The sequence below is a fragment of the Schistocerca nitens genome, chromosome 8 (genome assembly GCF_023898315.1).
Source record: "Schistocerca nitens isolate TAMUIC-IGC-003100 chromosome 8, iqSchNite1.1, whole genome shotgun sequence".
NCBI classification, from domain to species: Eukaryota; Metazoa; Arthropoda; class Insecta; order Orthoptera; family Acrididae; genus Schistocerca; species Schistocerca nitens.
Genome location: NC_064621.1, coordinates 484,454,786 through 484,479,665, shown reverse-complemented (window position 1 = coordinate 484,479,665; position 24,880 = coordinate 484,454,786). Strand labels below are relative to the sequence as shown.

The following is a 24,880-nucleotide window of genomic DNA, read 5'->3' as shown; positions in this document are numbered from 1 at the left end:
GCGTTGGGCAAGATATCACGTAAGTCAACGAGAACTCACAGTTTCCGTAATAGCAAGTATCAGTATCTGGCTGTGATTTCCGTCAAATCTAGACTGCACGCCATTTGGTTTACATCATTCATACTACCACGGAAGTCACAAGTTATTTCGACTGTTCTCAAGAACGATGTAAGTCATAAGCAGCATCAACACAGTCCAGTCTTATTCATGTGAACATCTGTCAGAAGTTTGAATAGCTACCTTTCCCAGCGCGGAAGTGCAGGAGAAGAGTCATTAAGGTTCTGGAAGGTACCGACAGCAGTGTGAAGCCATGCCGACTCCAGTGCCGTAGCTAGGTCTTCCGGTTGAGGATACATGGCGCGAACGCCCGGTCTACGTCTACATCTACATATATACTCCACTAGCCACCAAGCGGTGTGTGGCAGAGGGCACAATTCGCGCCAAAGTCATATTCCCCATTTCCCCCCCCCCCCCCCCTCTTCTGTTCCAATCGCGGATCGCGCGAGGAAAAAACGACTGTCTGAACGCCTCAGTACGAGCTATAATTTCCCCTATCTTTGAATGGTGATCATTGCGCGATTTTAAAATTGGTGGTGATGATATATGCTCTACATCCTCGGTGAAGATCGAGTTTCGGAATTTACTGAGCAGCCCCTTCTGTTTAGCGCGCCGTCTATCTGCAAGTGTGTCCCAGTTCAAACTTTCAATGAGATTAGTAACGCTCTCGCGATGGCTAAATGTACCAGTCACGAATCTTGACGCTCTTCTTTGGACCTTCTCAATCTCTTGAATCACACCCAACTGGTAAGGGTCCCATACAGACGAACAATACTCGATGACTGGACGAACTAACGTATTGTAAGCAATTTCCTTTGTTCAAGGATTGCATCGCTTCAGGATTCTACCGCAATCTAGAGTTCGCCTTGCCCGTTTCTTATGTAATCTGATCATTCCATTTGAGATCATTTCGAATAGTCACACCCAGATACTTGACTGATGTTACCAGTTCCAAAGACTGGTCATTTATATTGTACTCGCACATTAATGGAGATTTTCGCCTTGTTATACGCAGTAGGTTACACTTACTAATATTGAGAGATAACTGCCACTCATTACAGCACGCATTTATTTTCCGCAAATCCTCATTGATTTGTTCCCAACTTTCGTGTGATACCACTCTCCTGTAGACTACAGCATCATCGGCAAACAGTCTAATGCCGCTGTCAATACCATCAACCAGTTAGTTTATGTAAATCGTAAAAAGCAGTGGACCTATTACGCTGCACTGGGGCACACCTGAAGTTACACTTGTTTCTGTTGAAGTCACCCCATTCAGGACGCCACACTGCTCTCTGCCTGTTACAAAACTTTCTATGCAACCGCATATGTAATCGGATAGACCGTAAGCGCGCACTTTTTTGGAGCAAGCGACACTGTGGAACTGAGTCTAACGCCTTTCGAAAGTCGAGGTGATTCCACAGATTCTCGACTGGGTTTTAATCCGTGGGGTTTGGTGGCTAGGGAAGTACGGTAAACTCATCCTGGTGCTCTTCGAACAGTACACGTGAACTACCAACTGTGGCCACGTTGCACTGTCTTCCTGGTAGATGCCAAAGTGTTGAGGAAAAACGAACTGCCTTTTCGGGTGGACACGGTCCCAAAGGATACATTCATAGTTGTGTAGCTCCATTGTGCCGCACAGCATGACGAGATCATCAGGGAATTCCGCGAAAACGTCCTCCAGACCATAACGCTCCCCATTCCAGCCTGGTCTCTTCCGACTGTTGCTGCAGAATGTTTGCTCCGATGGAGCATTAAATGTGATTCATTTTGAAAGGCCACTTGCCGCCGCTCAGTAGACATCCAGTTGAGGTATTGCCGTGAAAATTCCAGCCTTCGTCGCCCATGAACAGTAGTCAGCATGGGTGCGTGAACCAGACTCCTGCTGCAGAAGCCCATACACTCCAACATTCACTGAACGATCGTTGAGGAGACGCTATTGGTAGCCACTTGGTTCACCTAGGCAGCCAGTTGCCCAAAAGATGCACGCCTGTTCGTCCGTGCGCATCTCCGCAGCCGTCGCTCACCCCTGTAATACATGGCCCCTGGAGCATCTGAGCTACTTTGGTACCAGCGCCATATTGCCATGCACGGTATACTTTAATCACGGCGGCACACGTGACTTAGTTCCATGATGATGGAAGACCGTGTACTCTGCCTGATTCTGTCCGGCAAAAGAGGAATTCTAGAGTCTTCGTGCAGCAGACGAGCAAAATACAGCCTCAAGAAGCGCAGAGCGAGCCTCACAGCTCGGTTCTGCAGCCTCTGCCGCGCCGCTATGTTTGAGTCACTGCTGCGTTCTCTTAACACTGGTCTGTCTAGTGTTAGGTAAAGCACAATGCCGTGGTGTGGCGGCAGCGATGACTGTGGATTAAGGAGCGAATGCAGGGAGCGGAGACATCGCATTGCTCTTTTTTCTGACGTCACGTATATGTGGTGCCCAAATGAGCCTTTGGTCAAGGATCACTCCGAGATAATTCGCAGTCTTTGTCCATGGGACGGGGCCTCCCGTGATGTTTACAGGCGGCAGATCTGGCGTCAGATTCCTTTGGGTGAAGGCTCCTGCGTGTCTCTTGGTGGCATTTAATTTAAATCGCCGTCGCCCAGCCTCCCATTGCATCGCACCCGAGTTGTAGATGACGACGCACGGTCTGGACGTTCATATTGCGGGTGAACAGCGCTGTATCGTCGGCGCAGAGTCAACTCTAAGCGTGCAACGCTTGGAGCGTCGGCAGTCTACAGGAAGTGCAGCAAGGATCTGAGCACCGACCCCTGCCGTACCCCTGCACGTATCTGCCGGTCAGTGGATGACATATCGTCTGCCCTCACATGGAAGGTTCTCGCAACAAGATACGACCAAAGATGGATCACGTGTGATGTCGATATCACGTTCACAAATTGTGTGTACACGAGGCCGCCGTGCCACAAGGAGTCGAAGCCCTTGGAGATCTTGAGAAACACTACCCCAAGGTGCTCCTTTGTTTCCAGCGCCCTCATTGGCGGTTTCACCTGTCTCAGCAGCTGGTGAGAGGTGGAATGGTCACTCTGAGGCTCAAACTGATTGACTGGTATGACACTCTCTTGCTTGGCGTGTAACATCATCAGCCTGCTAGCGTATAGCATCTCGAAAACTTTCGAGAAGGATAGGAGTAGACTGATGGCCCAGTAACTGGCTGCCTGGCGTTGGCCCCAATTTTTGGGATAGGCACCACTTCCGTGTGTTTCCATGAGGAGGGGTGGATGACCGCCCGAAGTAACCGATTGAAGATATCGACTAATGGCCGATGAATCCCCAGTGGATGCCTCTTTTCAGCATGTGGTTGACGCTACTGCTGCCTCCTGCCCTGCTGGAGTTCAGAGACTGGAGTAGTGCTGCGAGTTTTTTCTCTGTGATTTGCTATATGACGTCTTTTGGTTGCCTGCGAAGGTGAATAGTTGCTCTTGAAACAGGCGGTTGTGGTTCTTGTCGACGACGTCGGCCACTGGCGTAAAGTTGTCTTCTAACGCGTCTGGCAGCACGCCGGCCTTGGCACCTGGCTCACAGACGAAGTCATCGCCGACATGCAGCTGCGGAATGCGTTAACGGCCGCACGGGAACCTTTTGAGGACTCTTCACGCGCTGCCGTCGTCGGAGTTTATCGCGGAAACGTGGTCTGCCTAGTCCCGTTTCCTGTGCTCGTCTACAGCTACTTTAATCTGCTGCATCATGCGGCTGACATGGTATTGCGTGTCTGGTTGGAGGTTGAACTGCCACTCACGGAACAGCTGGTTTCTCTCGGTGATTGCCACCAGTACGTGGGGCGTGAGAAGGCGTGAGGAGTCTCGTGGCCGTTGTGGTCGCTTTGGAGTGGCTTCGTCTGCTGTTCGCAATTTTCTGTGGTTGAAGAAGGCCAGCACTACGTCAGCCCTCACTTCCTCTGGGTCAAGTGCTTCATCCAACAGTTCTATTACAGTTTGATAGCCCTCACTGTCCATTCTTCAGCAGCTTGAATGACTGGCTGGCAGCGTTGCATCTATCAGGTCCATGTTGAAGATCACAGGGACGTGGTTGGACGACAGGACTTCTCTTTTGGAGATCGTGAATTTACCTATGCCATTCAGGTGAGCGACGTCGACCACGTCCGCCACATCTCTTTTGTTAGGGAAGGTGGTAAGGTCAAAAGGACCCAGGGATATGGCGTCGTTCTGGTGTGCAGCACGAGACAGGCGACCCCCACTGACGTAGTTGAGGCTAGAATTCCATTCCGTGTTTTTTGCGTTGAAATCGCCGGCAGTGAGAAGTTGCCACTCCGAAATCTACTTCCTGGAGCAGTCCCTTCAGCTATCGATAGTTCATGAAAAAGACGTCTTTGTGGCAGTAGTGTTGACAGTCACCCCTATGGCTTCCAGCGTGGCAACCTCTGGCAGTATGACTTGGTGATGCCGCAGCGACGTTTTAACATAGATGGCCCTGTCACTTACTGTCATCGACATGTCAGTGCGGTAGCAGGTATAGCTGACTTCGGGTTTGAAGAAGGCTTCCTGTACGAGACAATTGTCAACGCGACTCCCCTATGAATTGATGAAATTCGCCTTGCTGCAGCGAAAGATTTGCATTAAATGCAGGCAGTTACATCATGTACGCCACTGTTATCCATCGTGTGTCTAGTTACTTGCGGCGAGGGCCTGGAGGGCTGCCATGTTTGTGTCGATGAGGACTAGCAGCTGATGCATGAGCTGGTTGGACTAGAAGTTGGTGCATGAGTTGATTCAATGATCGCAAAAGCGATTTGAGCTCATTCGCGTTCTCCCCATAGCGACGGCGGTCATAGCGGTTACCTGCATTCCTGGGGCTCCGACTGGGTGGCTGCTGCCGGCTGTTGGGTAACACACTCCACGAGCTATGGCAGCATGCGGTGGTTAGGATGTTCAGAACGACATCCACTCCCGCATGCTACGCCCTATGATGCGGGGGGGGGGGGGGGGGGGGGGTCGTAGTCGCGAATGACGGCTGCTGCTACTGCTGCTGCTGGTGCTCTTCGGCAAGGACTGAAATTTCTTGCTGCTGGGAGTGATCTGGTGCCTTCCTCCTGACGATGTCAGCGGAACTGGTGCCTGGTTGAACTTTTTTTTTAATCCTTTGCGTCTCTTGAACGCGTTGTAGTCTCTGTAACTAGCCAGAAGTGAATCGTTGCAGTTGCACCACTGCAGGGTTCTTATTTCTTCTTGGAGAACTCTTTGCTATGCTAAAGTCAAGCACATTTCACGCTCTGTACTGGTATGGAGCAGTAGCATGCTGTGTGGTCCGTAACTTGACAAGAATAGTGCTGTGGCAACATACTCTTTTTGCGGAGAGGTTCCGCTGTCACCCTGATGTCAGCTCGATCAGGACGATCAGGAACAAGGGAATCTTCCTGCGCGTTCTGAGCGACCTGATGATGCCCCCAGACTGGGCAGCGAGCTTCAAGGCTGCGAGCTCCTCCTCCATGTGCTGCGGATCCGTCTTCAGTAGAAGACAAGGGAAAAGGTACTTCAGCTGCTTAAGAGGTTTGGCATTGTGCATGTAGCAACACAGCCTCCTCTCCTCCATGAGCTCCATCACTTTCTGGCGATTGCTGGTTGTCGCCACTCGTTTCTTGCGCAGGTCGTTCTTGGCAGCTCAGATGGATGTGGAGGTGACGATATCTCTAATCATCTGTTGGAGGACCTCGTAAGGATCTGTCCACTGGGTGAAGATGGGGCTAGGTGTGGTGTAAGGGAGCATCCCCTCCTGTGGAGGCGTGGTGTCGTCCTCTGCGACTGCTTCTGGTATGCCAGAGTAGCAGTTTGTGGTTGCGAGTGGGTTTGGTTGTATCCTCTCGATCACTTTGGCCTTGACCTTGTCTTTTCACCTGGGGACAACTAAATCGTCATCCTGTTGCTTCCTCTTCTGCTGTGGCCTGCTTGAGCTGGCCTGGTTGGAGCAATCCTCATCAGTAGCAGCAGGGCCTTGCTGAGAGGTTTGTGTTATGTCTATGGCCTTGTGATGACGGGTCTGCTTTACCTCTGGTGTGTCCAACATTGCGACATTGCTACGTCGGACGTGCTGGCAGTGGTCTGACATGTGTTTGCTGGGAAATCAACAATCTGCTCCACGGTCACGATGACTTTCTTGTTGCTTTCATGGAGGTAGAGCTTCTTGCTGTTCGCAGGATGGTGTTGAGCGATGAATATCTCATCTGAAAATGTGCTCCTCCTCTCGGATTGAGTACAATCTCGCAGGTAAGGAGCGTAGAACAGGCAAGGACATGTCCACTCTTCGAACCAAAATCTGCTCGAAACTTCCATAATGTGGTCCCGGCAAGCAGTGGTGAGGGCATCTGCCATCAAGCACTTCTTTCTTCTCTCCAAGTCGATCCTGTAACAGCATCTTGCGTTCGCAGTCTTGGTTGCGAACGTAGTTTCCATCTCGTTGTCTGAGAATTCGAGCCCATCGTTGGAGGGGGCCGGCTGGTCTGACATAGTGAAAGTTCCAGAACACGATAATTTGCTTCGAAACTACACGACAGTTTGCTCTTTTAAAAGCGTCGCAAGTCAGTTGCTAGTGAAGAGCCTATAGGTCCACATTGTGCTGCTGCTGGAGCTGGAATGGCTACTACTCTTCTTGTTGATGTTACTTCTTTGGCGAGCTCTCCTCGCTCGGCATGTTGTGCAGCGTAAGCATGAAAACACTGTTCCTGGTCTTCCGTGGGGAAGAAAACAAAAACTTTATCTTGTGTGATGTGGTGCTGATTTCCTGTTTCATCAGTGGGAAAATTATCCCTGCAGCATATCAGGCCAACACGTTGTTGGCCTATGATGTGTTTCATGGCCCAATTCGCGGACGAGCCGCTTTCTGGATTGCCCCGCCTTTTCGTAGAATGACCTGGCGCTGATACTGAATCTGCCCTGCAGAAGCGGAATGCCTGTGTCTTGTCTAATAGACGAGTGGAGTATTCCCTGGGAAGTTGTAGAGTTGTCTTCAGACATTGCTGCTCCGCTCCTGTCGGCGTCCTATAGATGCTGGTCATTTCCTCCTTCACCACTCCCACTGTTATACGTGCTCTCGTCGCGATGGGTGGCGGTGTTTATGGGGTAGCAGCTCCCAGCTCCTCAGTCTGGTATCCAGTGTTCGACACGCACCTGACGAGATTCTTTGAGTTTGTACTCACTTCAACGTACTTGCTGTTCAATGGAAATTATTATGAAGAGACGGAAGGCGTCGCCATGGCATGTCCCCTGTCGCCAGTTGTGGGAGAAAGCAACTCCGACTACCAAGGCCCAACACAAGGCCCGATGAGAGTGCTTGTTTGAGGACAACAATCTGCGCTTTCGTCACGCAGTGCTGGCACTACATATGTACTTACTGGTTCGGCGTGGTACGGCGCGAGAATCACTTCGTAATGGCTATGCTACTCGGAGGTAGAGTATTTTCAATTTACCAATATGTCGGCAGCGGTCATAAATAAACCACTCATGGTGCGGAGACGACCGTCATTTCAGTCGACCCAAAAGGAGGGAGCTCTCGCTCAGGAACAAATTATAACACTCCGGTCCATTTTCGCTGACGGCCACCGCGCAAGTGTGTTGTATATTGTTTCAGCTGGAATACTGCGATACTTACAGAATATGCCGACTTTACTTCTCCACAGTACGAAGGGTAGCCATAAAGTTTAAATTGTCATGTCAAAAAAAAAATCAACCTACGATCATGAAACTTAGTGACTTTGTTAGTATTTCTCTACATGTTTATCTTACAACGCGACACATTTTTTCTAACAACTTGGTAGATACTTTGTTTCATAGAAACCTGCATTGTCTGCTCAGAAAACGTTCATCCTAAAAGAACGCCTCATAATCATTCTGGAAATTCCTTCCACGCAATGATTTCTTCATTCGAGCAAAGAATATGAAAGCACTGACTGCGCGAGAACACGTGGTAGCGTCCTGTGCAGAATTCTTACGGCGTTGTCGTGGAGCAAAAGCAACCGCTTAGTCAGCTTCCTGCAATGTTTCGTGTTCACAGCATACCGGAAATTCGTCAGATTTCATTAGTATATTCCTGTGATGGTTTGCTCCTTAGGAGAATACTCTGTTAGCATCAGCCCATGACAGTCCCAAAAAACACTCATGTTTGGTTCCTTGCCTGTTTCGATGGTAGTGAATCAACATGTTTCCACCGCTTGTTTTGCAAATATTTCTAAAGGGCCTTGGTGCTTACAACGTCAAAGATGTCAGGTAGAGCAGCCTGACAAAACTTCAATATTTTCGCTACTGCCTCGGTTTGGGTAGGGGAGGGAAGGGGGGGGGGGAGGGAGAAGGCTTTACGAATGGGTATGGGTAGATGCTGAATCCGGTGGCCGGCAACTTTTGTCAACTCCAAACAACTTCCGGAAATACAGCCGAGTAGCTTACATGACAACCACCGATATTTAGACAGGTGAACCTCCCGTCACGTTCAAAATGTTGTACAAGACGTTGAAAATTGATCTGTGACTGATTTATCATTTTTCATTACCTGGTCAATTGTGATATACCCATCTTCGAACGCCGGCGCCTCCACTTCACTTCGTTTCCGTATTCTTCATAGAGAAATGATCTGCCATTTCATTCAGCCTGCTTTAACCACACTGGAACAATCTGTACCACTTAACCACTGTATAATATGATGTTGCATAGTTGCCGTGCACTTCCAGCAACACAACATACAGTGGTGGCCAGTGAAAAAAAAAGGATGGTGGTGCACTTTGCACAGTAAGAAATACATTGACGAAGGAGAGATAATCAGCGAACTGCTCATGTTTTTGTAATGCATGATATAAATTGATCGCTCGTTCATGTCGCAGCAGCATTTATACAGAATAAAACAATTAAGAAGGATTGCAACTACACTCCTGGAAATGGAAAAAAGAACACATTGACACCGGTGTGTCAGACCCACCATACTTGCTCCGGACACTGCGAGAGGGCTGTACAAGCAATGATCACACGCACGGCACAGCAGACACACCAGGAACCGCGGTGTTGGCCGTCGAATGGCGCTAGCTGCGCAGCATTTGTGCACCGCCGCCGTCAGTGTCAGCCAGTTTGCCGTGGCATACGGAGCTCCATCGCAGTCTTTAACACTGGTAGCATGCCGCGACAGCGTGGACGTGAACCGTATGTGCAGTTAACGGACTTTGAGCGAGGGCGTATAGTGGGCATGCGGGAGGCCGGGTGGACGTACCGCCGAATTGCTCAACACGTGGGGCGTGAGGTCTCCACAGTACATCGATGTTGTCGCCAGTGGTCGGCGGAAGGTGCACGTGCCCGTCGACCTGGTACCGGACCGCAGCGACGCACGGATGCACGCCAAGACCGTAGGATCCTACGCAGTGCCGTAGGGGACCGCACCGCCACTTCACAGCAAATTAGGGACACTGTTGCTCCTGGGGTATCGGCGAGGACCATTCGCAACCGTCTCCATGAAGGTGGGCTACGGTCCCGCACACCGTTAGGCCGTCTTCCGCTCACGCCCCAACATCGTGCAGCCCGCCTCCAGTGGTGTCGCGACAGGCGTGAATGGAGGGACGAATGGAGACGTGTCGTCTTCAGCGATGAGAGTCGCTTCTGCCTTGGTGCCAATGATGGTCGTATGCGTGTTTGGCGCCGTGCAGGTGAGCGCCACAATCAGGACTGCATACGACCGAGGCACACAGGGCCAACACCCGGCATCATGGTGTGGGGAGCGATCTCCTACACTGGCCGTACACCACTGGTGATCGTCGAGGGGACACTGAATAGTGCACGGTACATCCAAACCGTCATCGAACCCATCGTTCTACCATTCCTAGACCGGCAAGGGAACTTGCTGTTCCAACAGGACAATGCACGTCCGCATGTATCCCGTGCCACCCAACGTGCTCTAGAAGGTGTAAGTCAACTACCCTGGCCAGCAAGATCTCTGGATCTGTCCCCCATTGAGCATGTTTGGGACTGGATGAAGCGTCGTCTCACGCGGTCTGCACGTCCAGCACGAACGCTGGTCCAACTGAGGCGCCAGGTGGAAATGGCATGGCAAGCCGTTCCACAGGACTACATCCAGCATCTCTACGATCGTCTCAATGGGAGAATAGCAGCCTGCATTGCTGCGAAAGGTGGATATACACTGTACTAGTGCCGACATTGTGCATGCTCTGTTGCCTGTGTCTATGTGCCTGTGGCTCTGTCAGTGTGATCATGTGATGTATCTGACCCCAGGAATGTGTCAATAAAGTTTCCCCTTCCTGGGACAATTAATTCACGGTGTTCTTATTTCAATTTCCAGGAGTGTATATGTACGCAAAAAGGAGTAGGTCTGCCTTATTAGCCTTTTCCAGCAAGACCGAATGTTAACGTCGTTCGATTGTACGTCTGCATTTTGATGTAATAGCGATCACTTGTACAGAAACTTCATTTTTCTTTCCTTCATGTTTACAAATTTTTTAATCACTCTTTGACAGAAGTTGGAAATGCCTACAACGAGGTCTCGTATAATAGAAGGCATTGCGAGTGCTGATAGTCATTCTTGGTCCGTGGTATTCCGTAATAATGTTCTGAGCCGGCCGTGGTGACCGAGTGGTTCTAGGCGCTACAGTCTGGAACCGCGCAACCGCTACGGACGCAGGTTCGAATCCTGCCTCGGGCATGGATGTGTATGATGTCCTTGGGTTAGTTAGGTTTAAGTAGTTCTAAGTTCTAGGGGACTGATGACCTCAGAAGTTCAGTCCCATAGTGCTCAGAGTCATTTGAACCAATAATGTTCTGACAAGTTTCAGTTATGAAAAACAAGGTTCTGTTTCTGATGTGGTCATTGGAATTGCAACTAACGGTTTCAAGAGTTTCACAGTTTTGCTCAATGTATCACAACGATTATTATCTATTTCATAATCTTGCAAGCTCAAAGCTCCACAAATACCTTTGAATCCTCTCTACCACATATAACAGACAGTTCCCTTCGAAGTTTATTTGTTTCCAAAAAAGAATAGCATTCAGTTATAGCTCTGAAAGCAATTTCTGGGAAACTGTAAGAGTGAACGGTGAATTTCTCTGATGGAGAAAGAGAGGCTGCAACTAGGTGCCCAGTGGAATTGAATCTTTGTTTCACCTCATAACTAATAACTGCACATAACTGCTACAGCGTCAGTGATACGTGTGCAAGAATGTTGAATTTTCATTCACTCATTCTGCAATTTTTGCAACTGCACGCTCAACAGCTGTCACCTAATCTCGTGCATAAGTTGGATCAATATCCCATATCTGTATCTGGTTGTACAAAATATACACATAAGTCATAATTTTATGGAAAACGAAAAGAATATAATGAGCCTTTCGTCCTTTAAAATCGTTACTAAGTCACAGGCTTGTAGGATAGTGTTTTCATTCCACTGTTTTTCCCCTTGTTCATATTATCCATGCACTTGATAATATCTTCCCCGTATTCGGAAACAGTATTGGCGCTGCCAGACTGAAAATTCCATCGAGTAGGCACTGAACGTGGCAGTCGTTTTCGTACTATTTCGTCGACATTTGCTTTTCTTTGCGGAAATGCTGAAAAGAAGCCGCAAAGTTCCTGAATTTTAATGAAAAATATTCGGACAGTTTTATTAATCGAAGCAACTTTAAGCCATAATGAGAATCAGCTGTTGCACTGGGAATGAATTTCTGAGGATTGAAAAACTTTTGCATAACAGCTGCCTACACCCCACGTGATGAGCAATTCATGACAGTTGCCCCTCCATTATGTTTGTGATATTAGTTCGTGCGGACTATTCTCCAAGTGGTGATTTTGTTTTTCTGGTACTATTAAGTCCCAAAATCTTTCAACTGATCTTCCATCTGCAAAACGCAGAGAACATCATTGGTTTCATTCCTGCCGAAATCTCCCCATCTTTAATTTCCTTTCTAATTTCCTCTTGGCAGACTTGAATAATGCACTGGAGGAGTTCATCCTGTATAGTTTTAGAGGCGCTTTTGAATAATGTTGCTTTCTCTAAATGCCATTGTATTACAGGGTCTAATTCTGCAGTAAAATTAATCAAGGCAAGATGAACACGACAATTTGAAAAAAAAATTCTGTGTCATTACGTCCTCTGAGGGCAAGTCCAATGCACCACATAAAGGTATACAGTTAATAATTAGATTCATTATGTAGTCAAATTAAATCGGGTGATGCTGAGGGGATTAAACTAGGAAATGAGACACTTAAAGTAGTAAAGGAGTTTTGCTATTTAGGGAGTAAAATAACTAATGATGGTCGAAGTAGAGAGGATATAAAATGTAGACTGGCAATGGCAAGGAAAGCGTTTCTCAAGAAGAGAAATTTGTTAACATCAAGTATAGATTTAAGTGTCAGGAAGTCATTTCTGAAAGTATTTGTATGGAGTGTAGCCATGTATGGAAGTGAAACATGGACGATAACTAGTTTGGACAAGAAGAGAATAGAAGCTTTCGAAATGTGGTGCTACAGAAGAATGCTGAAGATAAGATGGGTAGATCACGTAACTAATGAGGCGGTATTGAATAGGATTGGGGAGAAGAGAAGTTTGTGGCACAACTTGACTAGAAGAAGGGATCGGTTGGTAGGACATGTTTTGAGGCATCAAGGGATCACAAATTTAGCATTGGAGGGCAGCGTGGAGGGTAAAAATCGTAGAGGGAGACCAAGAGATGAATACACTAAGCAGATTCAGAAGGATGTTGGTTGCAGTAGGTACTGGGAGATGAAGAAGCTTGCACAGGATAGAGTAGCATGGAGAGCTGCATCAAACCAGTCTCAGGACTGAAGACCACAACAACAACATGTTCCCACTGTCGGTAACTTTTTGGTTGTCCGATGTCACGTATCTTATGTACCCACTGTTTAATTCGGAAGGTATATTTACAGTGCCTAGACTTGCCAAATTCAAAACGTTATTCATATGGACTGATGGAAGTTCGTGTTTCCTAATTTTTCAAGGAGTTGTTGAATGTCACAAACTCCATGTTTAGTACACAAATGCTCTCCTCAAAATAATAAGCACAGAAAAAAATGGCTCTGAGCACTATGAGACTTAACTTCTGAGGTCATCAATCCCTAGAACTTAGAACTACTGAAACCTAACTAACCTAAGGACATCACACACATCCATACCCGAGGCAGGATTCTAACCTGCGACCGTAGCAGTCGCTCGGTTCCAGACTGTAGCGCCTAGAACCACACGGCCACTCCGGCTGGCGATGTATTTTCGTTTTAACTCTCTGCGATATTGTCGAAGTAGGAGTCGACCTACCCAACCTTTTGATATCTAATTTTTCTTCAGACTTGCTTAAACTGAGTTAAGATAACAAGGAAATTATTTCATTCGTTATTTCACGTATTCGCTTGTCAAATGAGCACATGCTGAAATAGCGAACACACTGCATTATAAATAGTTATTTCGCTCGCAACTGCACGTAACTGGTAAGTGCGAGAATTCAGCTTTTTTTTTAAGATCTGACAGTTTCGGAAGAGTTAGGACCCTGTTCCTGAGGCTGGCAGGTAGGCTTGGACGAGGTGGTTATTAACACAAGGCCGTATACGAGAACAGTGCTGCCAGGCATTTCCTTACCACTTCGCACCACACCTGACACACCCTAGTCCGCTTTAGCAGGCATAGAGCATCCCCAAGGCGCCGTCAACACATTTCCTTCCCACTCGGCGGCTTTCGGCACTTGCAGACAGAGCCCGTGTAGTTCAACAGAGGGGAAGTGGAGCACTACTACTGCACTTGTGTTGGAAGCTCAAAAAGTAAACACAATTCAACTTAATTATTTCCGTGGGTAGTGCAAACCTGTAAACATATGCAGGAGCCGTCCCTGCCAGCATGGATTGTTGCAGCGTTGCTCACCTTGAAATGCAGAAAACGAATTACTGCATGATGTTATGTTATGTTAACCGGGACCTAGAAACGATGGAGAGGCTCCGTCCCCGCCGCAGCTGCAGTGGTCCGCAACCCCACGACGACTACCGCAGTCCACTTCACCCCTCCGCCGCCCCACACCGAACCCAGGGTTGTTGTGCGGTTCGGCCCCCGGTGGACTCCCCCGGGGAACGTCTCACATCAGACGAGTGTAACCCCTATGTTTGCGTGGTAGAGTAATGGTGGTGTACGCGTACGTGGAGAACTTGTTTCCGCAGCAATCGCCGACATAGTGTAGCTGAGGCGGAATAAGGGGACCAGCCCGCATTCTCCGAGGCAGATGGAATACCGCCTCAGAACCATCCACAGACTGGCCGGTTCACCGGACTTCGACATAAATCCGCCGGGCGGATTCGTGTCGGGGACCGGCGCTCCTTGCCGCCCTGAAAGCCGTGCGTTAGACCGCACGGCCAACCTGGCGGGCTACTGCATAATACTCCACATTATCAATAGGCTGCACAATTCTGTTTTGTCTCCTATAGCGGCATGCTATCCTACTGCGGGAATGGTGTTTCAGTGTGTACGCGACTACAGACATGTATCTTTAAACAAATGAAAGCTGACTTACGTAACTTTTTTTGAGGTGTTACCCAAACTTTTATGACTTCTCCTCGTATACGCTAAGAGCAACAAGAAAAGTAAAAACTGCAGAGACCGCACTCGTACCGTGCGTTCTTCAGACGTGGAAGTAACTACAGATGTATCCCAAGGGAATCATAGCATTATTTCGTTTCACAACATACAGTGTTTAATAAAGCAGTACCGATAAACTTCGAGAGGTTGCAGATGATGTCTTGCGGGGCAGACAGATGACAGGAACTTATGTTTTAGAAACATAATGCAATGACGGTCAGAGAGTTTGAAATAACAGTGGCCAATGCTTGTCGGTATGTCACCTCTTTGGCAGCATTCTGGATGTGCACACTGACATAGCGTTACTGTGAAATGTGTGTACATTTCCGAAGCCATCATACGTTCTGAATGCTGTCAGGCACACAGCGACGAGTTACACTTACAGTTCATCAGCGTACATACTAACGCCTGCTGCAGAAGTGGTAGCGTAGCGGTAGCCTTTGTCCTATATATCTCGTTGACGTTCTACAGAGTCGTAGGATGACGTTTCCAGATACGGATATCTATCCTCAATGTCTTTTTGAAAGCGCCCTCTACAATCTGTCAGTATCGTTGTGTTACACAGCGTACATATACAGGGTATAAAAAAGTACGTGCACAATATTTGAGAGTATTTAGAAGAGATAAAGGAGCTGTGGTGATCATAGGGTGCAGCACTAGACTACGGCACTGGAGCCTTGTCCAGCCTGGGGTAGAGGTGGAGATATTTTCTTTCGCAGTACCTCCTAGACGCCACAGGTCCACTAAGTCTGCAGTCAAAATGAATACTAGGGATCCTACGCACGCCTAAAAGGCAGCTGGGGCGATGAGCCCACCTGTTCTCTGTCCTAGTGCCGCGGCGGATAGAAGGGCTGCACTCCACCAGGCCGGAAGTCCGGTGACGGGCTTGTGCCACAGACTTTATCTTTACCTTTAGAGGCGATAGAAAGAAATACTTTTTTACGTAACTAAAGTGTCACAGGTGCACCATTTCTCCGCTAAGGGTCCATGAAGATTTTAACTCTAGTGATGTTCAGAAATAGTATTCAAACTCCCGAGTGAAGTATATTGTTACAGAGAAGTTACTGAAAATGTCGAAATGTCGTCAGTATAACTAAATGTGCAGCTAGCCTCTGCTTGCTAATGATTATCAACACGGCACAAATAGTGAAGATTCGAAATGCCTCGAGCTAGTGATGAATGCTTGCGTTAGATACTTGTGCAATATACGGTTGTATGATCATATCAGTCCTTCATACTCCCAGCTAGGTTGGATACGCCCACATAAGGCACGCGATCTCCACACGATGTGCTTACTTCATCGATTTCTTAGCCAGTGGTGCCCCCAATACTTATCTTCTCACATTAAACACCTATCATCATTCCACAACCGCAATACCAGATCGGATACGTCTAGCATCTTGGCTGTACCTTTACATAACGCAAAATCTTTCTCGGTGTCATTCTCCATCTCAGCCATACGACTATGGAACGCGCTCCCCTGTGATCTGCGTCTTATCCAGAACTACTCAACATTCAAGAGGTAACTCAAAACTTACATATTAGGGACGGTATAGCCACCATTGTTGTGCCCCTCTCATCTCTTTCTTTCTCCTCTCCATCATAGCTTCGAATTTTACCATTCTATTTCTCTTCCTCTATCCTATCTACCTCTTCTATATCTCTTTCACCAAATTCTATCGTCTTATGTCTCTGCTCGATGAGAATAACTCACAAGCTGCAAGAATATAACGAGAAAATTCCCAACTAGCAATAGGACTGACATTCATAAAAGAATATGTTTACTTTCATGTGCATAGTCATTACTATTATTATTATTCTTGATTTTTATAATTATTTTTGATTGTTATAATTATCATTGTGCTACTGTTATAATCTCTATTTTTTTCTTTAACATTAATACTGTCTAATACGTTATATGTCCTTAATGTTCTGTAGAAACTGAAATTCGTTCAATCTGAGTATGCCTGGTTAGGTGTAAGAGAGGGCCTGAAGGCCCTAATCTTGCCAGGTAAAATAAATGCATAAATAAATAAAATAAATAAATAAATTATCAATACGAATGAGATTTTCACTCTGCAGCGGAGTGTGCGCTGATATGAAACTTGCTGGCAAATTAAAATTGTGTGCCGGACAGAGACTCGAACTCGAGACGGAAAGGCAAAGGTCCTGAGTTCGAGTCTCGGGCCGGCACATAGTTTTAATCTGCCAGGAAGTTTCATTATCCAACACGCTCAGGAAGAGCTGGTTGCTAGTTTGGCTGGAGCTGCAGCCATTATTCGCCCAACGCCCAGTTGTTTTCAGCTTGTTATAAAATCATTAGCACACAGACGTAGTTGTACCTTGCGAAATACACTAGTCGGTTGGTTGTTCGCTTTGCTCTGGAAGGAGACTCAGTGGATACTATAAAACATAATATGTTAGTTCACTTTATTTTAATATACCGTAGTTTAGAATAATTACGTAAATTTTTACAGTCCATATTTCACAGAAATGTTGTATTTGCATCAGTTTGTGAACATTAAGAGATCACTTATACAGACAAAATGCGGGCCTCTCACTCAGAGTATATTTAACAATAACTTTCACGTATAATTCTGTCTAAAACATTCATCACACAGTTGGCCTACTAGAAGAACATGCCGTCGTCTTAGTTGATGATCGCTGACTGGACTGAGCGGCACTCTGTCCTGTTGTAAGAAGAAGAGCGATTGCGGCAGTGGAGTGAAATTCTTACGCATGTGACTACGTCGGTGACGCCCATTAGCTGATACGGCTTGCAACGACTGTCCTCTCTTATGGTTGCGTTGCGTGGCACCAACCTTGCTTTGACATCTCCATCTTCGAACGGCACCACAGATGCCAATATTGTATTTATGCAAACGGACGACATTTTCAGCAGCATCTCTAATACCATTTTCTCTTATGTCAGTTTGAACACCGTCTCTGAACATTAGTAACGTCAAAACCTTCAAGGGCTTCTAGCACCTACGACATTTTTTTTTTTGCATCAAAAAGTTTCTCTTTATCCCTTCTAAAGTCGAAAATTGTACCTAAATTAAAATAAATTTTCAGACGGTCGATTCTTGGCACACAGTTGTCAGTTCATCTTCGGCATAAACAATTGTAACGTGTCACACATAAAAAAGCGGGATGACTAGTTCGTGTTTCTTTACACGATTGCCGAACAATCAAAGATAGCAGTCGCCTGCACTAAACATATGGGACCATATTTTCGGAGTGATTTGAAGTGGAACGACATCATAAAACTAATAGTAGGGAAACCAAATACCAGAGAGATTATTTCGAAGAGTTATCAGGAAATGTAGTCCCCCACGAAAAAGGTAGCTTATAAAATCGTCGTTCGACCGATCGTGAGTGCTGCACTGCAGTCTGGGGCCTTTACACATAGGACTGATAGCGGAGAGGCAGAATATCTTAAGAACAACGGCGTGTTTTTTTTATCAAGTGGAAAAGTGGCATAGAGATCTGCATCCAAACCCAGTGGCAGACGTTACAAGATAGCCGATATGCATCCGGATTAGGTTTACTGTTAAATTTCGAGAATGTACGTTACTAACCGCTACGGTCGCAGGTTCGAATCCTGCCTCGGGCATGGATGCGTGTGATGTCCTTAGGTTAGTTAGGTTTAAGTAGCTCTAAGTTCTAGGGGACTGATGACCTGAAATGTTAAGTCCCATAGTGTTCAGAGCCATTTTTTGTACGTTGCTAGGAAAGTGCACCAGTATGTCACTTTCTCCTGTATATGAGCCGGCCGAAGTGGCCGTGCGGTTAAAGGCGCTGCAGTCTGGAACCGCAAGACCGCTACGGTCGCAGGTTCGAATCCTGCCTCGGGCATGGATGTTTGTGATGTCCTTAGGTTAGTTAGGTTTAACTAGTTCTAAGTTCTAGGGGACTAATGACCTTAGCAGTTGAGTCCCATAGTGCTCCGAGCCATTTGAACCATTTCCTGTATATGAACAGACTGTGTAAGTAATATTATGGATGTTCTTGCTCTAGAGGCTTATCAGTAGTCGATCTTCCCTCGCAGCATTGTCGACTGGAAGCGGAAAAGATAAAAGTGAAAGTCATATTCGAAGTACCCTCCGTCACACGCCAAAAGGTGACTTGCGGAGAACTGATGTAGATGTAGAAGATACGGATAAATTGTAGTGTCGATACCACCCGTCGGCTGCGACCAATGACGTCATACGTAAGGCAAAGATATTGCAATTGACAATCTGAATGGAACGGATCATAATCTTAAACAAACGAATGTAGCATTCCATAAAATAATACATTTAACGCGACTATTATTTACGCGCGAATTTCATTTGAACGAGTTGTAGATGACTGAAATAAATAAGAACACGAGGGCAATTACGAGTGTATATATTACATTATATTTTCCACACATACTACAAAAACGATCTAAATAATGAACAGTCGAATAGTTGGAATCGGTAACTAGAAGCAACCTATGTAGGAGGTCATTTTTAGTTACCGATTCTAATATTACTGTTTGTTGCGCAAAAACGTTTCATCAGAAACGTGCTTAAAAATAATCTTGTTAGTGAATTACAGAATACGACTAGACTTTCAAAAAATGAAAATTTTGACACACATTACTGCACACGCAATGAAATAAAACGCAAAAATGACCAAACCTTGCAATAGATAACTAAACTACACGAACGTCACACCAGCTACAGTAGCTCCAAATAACACTCAGTAAAATCGATACACCTGGAATGACAGTAAAAATAAAAGAAGTGTAGCAGAAACATCGAAAATGAAAACATAAAAGAGGCTACATAAAAAGAAACATACCCGCATATGAACTTCCAAAGGAGTCAAAGATCGGGGCTGACAAGAACGAAATAAGGACATAACAAGAAATAAAAATGTTAGAAGGTCAAACTGTAACGAAAGAAGTAAAAGTCCAGAATAACTAATGAAAAAAAAAAAAAACAAACACGAAGTGCCAGGCACGAATTAGGTACCACTCAAATCAGTTCTTCCCTACTACCCGCCCTCAATCAGACGCAACATTTTAAAATAGTAAAAAAAATGAAACCACGTGTCAATGACATCAACCCTCCGGCAAAGACACAGCAATACCTCTCGGCCCACCATTGTAACGAGAAAATATTAAAACGACAGAAAAACCTCCCTTCAGAGAAACCAAAAAAGTAGCACTGGCACAATACTGTAACACAAAAAAACGAGACGTAAAACAAGAAAAAAGTATCAGACCCACCAACACCTAACTAACAAAATAAGGCTTGTATATTTTGCTGACTACTTTCATAAATGCAAGAAATAAACAATAACCTTTAGGAATACTCTTCCTCCAACAATATTCATCTAAATGGCCTTTCAACACAGAAATCATTCTCTTTCCCCGACCGACAACAGATTTTACAGCCCCCCAATACCCCTCGATAGTATTAGTACATTCCCCCGTCTTAATCTTTGACCTGGCAATTGTGATTCACGACCAAATGATGATAATCCCTTTCACCAAATCCCTTGTACAAAGCAAATCCATCCGACATGACTACAGAACCTTCTTCCACATATTCGTCTATTAAAGCTGTCAAGACTTCCTTTGTCCGATTTGGTACAACCCTAAGTACAACATCAGCACAATCTCCTCCAGAAACTATTCGTACTACTCCAAAAATCCAAAGCCCAACAAGCTCGTGCCCCATTTCGTACTTTCTCTTTCCAAATTGTGACTCATCTACTTCAACTATAATCCCTCGCCCCCCCCCCCAATGACCCCCTATACTTTATAAATTCCCCGCAGACTTCTCTACAAAACATGAACCATTCGACTACAGTGCCACACGAAACCCCTGCTTCGGGCATGACAGATTTGCAAGAATATTCATAGCAGAAATAGTAGGTTAGCATGACAATTACTTCTAAATTTAGCCTCGATCTTTCGAACCATGTCCCTCTGCGTATGGATCTCCATATGTTATTTTTTCTGCACCTCCACATGAATTCGTCGGAAGTTCGTGATGACGCAACCTTCGTCAAAACCATATAATTTCCAAAGACACTGCACTTATAAAATTCAGCAATGACGCTCAATGATTGCAAACATTTGGGTCTAGTGAAGCGGGGGATACAACTCGTCGGATTTGACCAATGACGTCAGAATTCGCAGAGAGCATTTATTACACAGATGAAATAGCTGACAAGACTGTTCAGAAACAAAGGAATACGAGAGACGAAAAATATAGTTGATGTATATCAATGCAAGTAGTATTTTCACGTTAAGGATATCGCGTGTTTGTATCGTATTATTTCTGTGGAAAATGAAGGGAAAAAATGGATAGAAATATTAGTAGCATAGAATACCTCACGTCATATATATATGGGTTGTATCTCGAACCTCATTCGAACTGTATTGGTTAACTGCAGTACGGGATACAAGTTTAGGGTAGCATTAATATCCTGTTGTTCACTTGAACTATATAGTTCAACTTGTAACCTCCCCCTCACTTATCGACCTTAATGACAGTGGAAAATTAAACCGCGTGTACCTAATGGAAATTTGGGAAAAGCAATCGTCACCGAAGTTAATCTGTCGGTAAAGAGGGAGGAAAGGGTTACATCTAAATGAAAGGAAAAATGCAAATGAAACTGATGGAAATTAATTTTGAAAAGGGGCAAAGTTAATAAAGAAAGTAAATGTGCGGCCGTTACGTTAACAATTAACTAGCGGTAATTAGATATTTCAGATTTGGGGGAAATTACGGGCGCCAGTCGTAAGGACAATTACTATAGTAACTGAAAAAGAAAGGTTATTACACATATAATTAGCACTAGAAGCGTGGCAACTGAAGGTTGACACGTGTAGTGTGAAAACTGAAAGTTTGTCAGAAGTAATAAATTTCGCTACACTCTGACTTAATTTAGCAAAAGAATTAATAAAACCGGAAAATCTAAAGTTAATTTGGTGACTGAAGTTAATAGTGAGCTTTCTTTCTGAAGCACATCGAAAAGCTACTTGAATCTACGCAATTTAGAAATAAGAGATTTAACTTTGAACTTGAATTAAATGATTCTAAACAATTAACAATAGTAAAATTTAGTACGTACCAAGCTGAGCTGCAGTCACAGGTAAGCTAAAATACGGTAACAAAACTCGCACTCTTAATTTGTGCTTGTGTAATCTAAATATTGTAGACAGCTATGAATACTTTAACTGAACTTTGAAATTAAAGCAGTGAAATCGAATTATAACGCTTTAATGCTGGCGTTTGAATTTCAACGACACTCGGGTTCATTTCGGAAAAGGAAGGGGCCCTGCTTGGCAATGCAATTGGGACAATGAGCAACAAAGGTTCATGCTACGTTGCTGTAATTTTGTGATTTGAACAGTTTGAAAAGCTGAGGTCTGCCATACAGTTTTGAAACTTTACGTGCTTTTAGTCTTCCTTGTTGGTTGATTGAAGGTTTGAAGTCGCCGATCGAGGAGGTGGCGACAGTCACTCATTGTCGGCCGTCGCTGTTGCAGAAGCTGGATGCTGGCGCGCCTTCTTCTCGACACGGTCACCAGGCGAAACGGGCTCTTCATGTGTGCCAGCTAATGCTTCCCGTCCGCGACACCGTGCTAGAAACTACCATAGCCAGTCGCTCGCAATTACATGCTGCCAAACCCCGAAAGCCTGGCAACTTGCGGGAGCGTCGCACAACACACCTGCTCAATCGCACTACTCCAACCAGACCCTCTCTCGCTGCCCGCGCTCCACGCGGCAGAGTTAACACTACCAAAGATCCTACACACTTTCGTTCTTCACACGACCTATCGATGTATTCGTTCGATAGCATAGTTTTCCCTAGGCAAGACCCAGCGTAAAATACAAATAATATTTACAAAACAAACCAATTATACATAGACATAAATGCATATATATATATATATATATATATATATATATATATATATATATATATTAAAACAATTACAATATATAAAGACATAGAAATGTTATATCTTCAGGTAACAAAATGAGGAAAAAATTATGGTACAATAGAGGGAAATAGGAGGATATGCATTTCCGGCGTTACAAACTGAAGGACGGGATACAAAGTTTACATGTGTTGTTTCTTTCGCCTCTGCTACCACTAATAGTCTGTTCTTACGCAGATAGTAGTACTACCGATGGCAGAAGGAGATACGTACATAATATTTGTATCCCATACTTCCGTTGACCTATATATACCTACACTGCTAACGAAAACGTGTAAATGGACGTACGTTACATTTGCAACCTGCACCTCAGTTGAACTACGCGAAGAGGCAATAAGACGACACATATACAATTTGTATCCCGTACTTCACTATGGGGTAAAGTTTTTTTTCCTTTCGATGCTAATAGTATCGACTGAAAGTTATAGTTTTCATCACAGCAGTGACAATAGTATTCCATTCTTTAGTTGAGCTATATAGCTATACACAACACTTGTATCCTGCTATCCAGATTGACATATATAGGTAAATCTTATCAATGTTACATATGTCGTTCTTTTCGAATAGGTAGTGTCAGTGTAAAGGTCAACTGAAGGACGGGATACAAATATTAATTGTGTCGGGCGTTTCGCCTTTAATAATGCTAGTAGAGATTCGAAAAAATCGTACTAATACTAGTGCTGGGAAACGAAAGAAGAATGACAGCTGCTAAATTTCTATTACGTACTGGAGTACACGAAAACATACGTAATGGTGTAATATAACAATGAAATACGTCAAAATCGTCGAATGCAGTAAAAGAAAAAAATGGAAAACTGAACTTATCACACGGGAACTTCTTAAAAGAGCCGAAGCTCGCCTAGAAAGACATCAACAAAAATCACATACCAACATAGACAACAAACAAAACATTACGAAAACACACACACACACACTCACACACACAGACATAGACACACATACACACAGATATATTCCACACCCAGGAGGATCCCCTTTTTTGTGGGTTTATGGAATGAATAATTAATCTAATCTAATCACGCACAGACACACACATTCACACACACCCTCCCAACCCCCATCCTAATGTGAAATTAGCTAACATATTTCGGATTGTACATTTGCCCAACACGTTCAACAAAACATTTAAACGGTCAATATGTTTGCGGAAAACTACGCCTCCATGAATATTCGTCCAAGTGACTTTGAAGTGTAATCCGGCGTTTCCCCTTCCCTACAAGAGATTTCACAGCTGACCAATAACCCTCTATGCTATTTGTGCAAGTCCCCGTGGATAATCATCTGAACTCAATATTGTGATTAACTACGAGATGCTGATAACCCCCCCCCCCCTCCTAAATCCCAGCCGGCCGTTGTGGCTGAGCGGTTCTAAGCACTTCAGTCCGGCACCGCGCTGCTGCTATGGTCGCAGGTTGGAATCCTGCCTCGGGCATGAAAGTGTGTGATGTCCTTAGATTGTATTGTATTGTATGTTAACCGGGACCTAGAAACGACGGAGAGGCTCCGTCCCCGCCGCAGCCACAGTGGTCCACAACCCCATGACGTCTACCGCAGTCCACTTCACCCCTCCGCCGCCCCACACCGAACCCAGGGTTATTGTGCGGTTCGGTCCCCGGTGGACCCTCCAGGGAACGTCTCACACCAGACAAGTGTAACCCCTATGTTTGCGTGGTAGAGTAATGGTGGTGTACGCGTACGTGGGGAACTTGTTGCGCAGCAATCGCCGACATAGTGTAACTGAGGCGGAATGAGGGGAACCAGTCCGCATTCGCCGAGGCAGATGGAAAACCGTCTAAAAACCATCCACAGACTGGACGGTTCATCGGACCTCGACACAAATCCACCGGGCGGATTCGTGCCGGGGACCAGGCGCTCCTTCCCGCCCGGAAAGCCGTGCGATAGACCACATGGCCAACCAGGCGGGCTGTCCTTAGGTTAGTTAGGTTTAAGTAGGAGAGAATACAAGCTTTCGAAATGTGGTGCTATAGAAGAATGCTGAAGATTAGATGGGTAGATCACATAATTAATGAGGAGGTATTGAATAGAATTTGGGAGATGAGGAGTTTGTGGCAAAACTTGACAAGAAGAAGGGACCGGTTGGTAGGACAAGTTCTGAGGCATCAGGGGATGACAAATTTAGCATTGGAGGGCAGCGTGGAGGGTAAAATTCGTAGAGGGAGACCAAGAGATGAATACACTAAGCAGATTCAAAAGGATGTAG

The 24,880-nt window shown here is 45.5% G+C and overlaps 1 protein-coding gene across 1 annotated transcript in view; it reads left to right on the top strand.

The window, feature by feature from the left end:
* Nucleotides 1-24,880, top strand: part of LOC126199629 (A disintegrin and metalloproteinase with thrombospondin motifs 7-like) — a 583,524-nt gene that overhangs the window by 20,709 nt on the left and 537,935 nt on the right. The window lies entirely within an intron of this gene.